Source organism: Malurus melanocephalus, unplaced genomic scaffold, assembly GCF_030028575.1.
Source record: "Malurus melanocephalus ecotype Western Australia unplaced genomic scaffold, MMel_1.1 scaffold_1446, whole genome shotgun sequence".
NCBI lineage: Eukaryota > Metazoa > Chordata > Aves > Passeriformes > Maluridae > Malurus > Malurus melanocephalus.
The window spans coordinates 1-2,400 of NW_026624678.1; positions in this window are offsets into that span (position 1 = coordinate 1).

Sequence of the window (2,400 nt, forward strand, 5' to 3'; positions counted from 1 at the left end):
GGTCAGGTGTCCACCCCAGTCTCTGGGAAGGGGTCAGGTGTTCATCCCCATGTCTGGGAAGGTCCCATTCAGCCCATGACATCCATCCCCACCACTCAGCAGAGTGTGGGCCAGGACAGTGTGGAGATGTTCCCAGCACTGCCCACGCTGGTGCCAGGCAGCAGCTGGGGTTGTTCCTGTCTGGGGCTGCCCATGGGGTCTGGGTGCTGAGCCCTGGGGCAGCCCCATCTCCCAGCCCATCTCTTTATGGGATCTGGCTCCCGAGGCCCCCCAGCCCAGCCTAACTGGGACCTGGGGGGCTCTTCATCCTCTGATGGATATTAAAGTGCCGAGAGGGGATGGCTCCCAGGGGAGGGGCAGATCAATGAGGCAGCCTGCTCCCCAGCTTTTATTTACTCCCTCAAGGGAACCGTCTGAGCTCCAGCTGCAGTACCAGAGCCAGTCTGGTGCCCGGTCTTGGCAGGGCAGCTTCCCCCACACCTCACAAACTGCAGAGATGGATGGTGTGGGGAAAACTGCTGCATCCCTTCCTCTGGCTTCTTTGGCGTGGGGCAGGACCTGCACCCCTTCACACTTATTCCCTCACACTCATTCCCTCACACACACACTCCTGAGGGGGTGCACACTCATTCCCTCACACACACACTCCTGAGGGGGTGCACACTCATTCCCTCACACACACGCTGCTGAGGGGGTTGGCACTTGGGTTCTGGCAGCTGCTCTGCCAGGGGATGTCAAGGACGTGTTATGGGTGAGTGGTCATGGTCTGCTGTGGGTTTAGAGAGGTGTGGAACAGTGTGTATCACTTGCCAAGACAGGTGGGTACTCACTGGAGACCCTAAACATGAAGGGTGGTGCTATGGTGGGGACAGTGCCACTGTGGTGGGGCCTCTGCACCTTTCCTGGGGTTGGGGGTTGCACAGGGGATGATTTTCTCCAGCTGAGGTGTGTGTGGTGTGTCTTTATTAAGCTGATCCTAGCTGAACTGCGGCACAGATRTGATTTGTGGTACAGCTGGCACATGGGTGGGAGTAGGAAGAGAGCAACGTCATGGCACAGTCACTGTCCYTCTCTGCCTGGAGCTTCAGTGAGGAAGAGTCCAGTGGGAAAAACCAGCAGCTCAGGGTGGGAACTGCACCATGGACCAGGGGTCCCTGCAAACATGGGACAAAGAAATACCAGCTCCTCGCATCCTTGCAGGAGGACAGACAGGCCATATCCTGCTGATTTTGTACCAACAGAGGGTGCCCTGGGACTTGCCCATCCCAGCAAGAACTGAGGGGCTCCCGMAGGATGCAGAGTCCTGGGCGCATGTGGCCCAAGGTCCTGGCACCTTGGGAGTGGACAGGGTGAAGGTACCCAGAGCAGAGGGCAGGTGCTGGACTCTGTGCCGGGCACAGCACTGACTCACCGGCTGCTGGGCACCAGCTGCCAGCCAGCAGTGCTGGGTGCCCTGGCTWTTYCTCCCAGGATACAGYCTGGACTCCTCAAAAGAAACCTGCMYGTGCCTCAGTTTACCCTCACGCTCCGTTGCTATCTGCGCTGACATTGACACCAACCTGCAGAACCAGGAGTCCCCTGTAGGTCCCACACCTGCTGGAAGATGCTTTCTTCGGCTGAACCACAGCTGTGCCAGGCCGATATCAGCCCCAGCAACGTGAGTGCAACTCAGGAAAGCCGYAACAGGGGCTCCTTCAGCTCCCCAAGGAGCCTGCCTGCAGTCCTGCTCTCAGACAGCCTCTGCATGTGTCTCCCTCGCCAGCCTCCCAAGACCAGCTCCAAGGCTGGAGTCAGTGGCGCTGTGGGCACGGCTCTGTGGGCACTGCCCTGTGCTGGGTGGGTGCCCAGCTTGCTGTGTGGACCCCAGCCCCGCAGGACGGACCCCGCATGCTGGAGAGTTGTGTTAGCCCCGGACATCCTCCTGCCACGCCATCAGCTTAATGCCCTGCCCTGAGACAGACCCTCACCGCAGCCTTGGACAGCCCAAAGGGTTCCACACCCCAGTCCCAGTGGCTCTGTCTGAGCTCACCCCTGCCCTGCTTTGTGTCCCGCTGCTCCATGGTGTCATCCCCAAACACCTCAGAGAGGACAGGGTCCAGTGCAGCCAAGGAAGTGTCTGAGTGATGCCAGCAGCGTAGAAACATGGCATTGAGAACAGTCCCCGGTACAGCCGGGAGGAGCCCCGGSACAGCCCGGTACGGCTCCGATAAATCCCAGCACAGCCCGGAGCAGCCCGGGCGCAGGCGGCTGTGGCGCCGCTGGGCCGGCAGGGGGCAGCAGGGACTGACGGGTGTGAGTGGGAATGAGTGTGAATGAGCGTGAGGGTGAATGAATGTGAGTGAGTGTGAGTGAATGTGAGTGTGAATGAGTGTGAGTGAGTGTGAGTGAATGTGAGTGTGA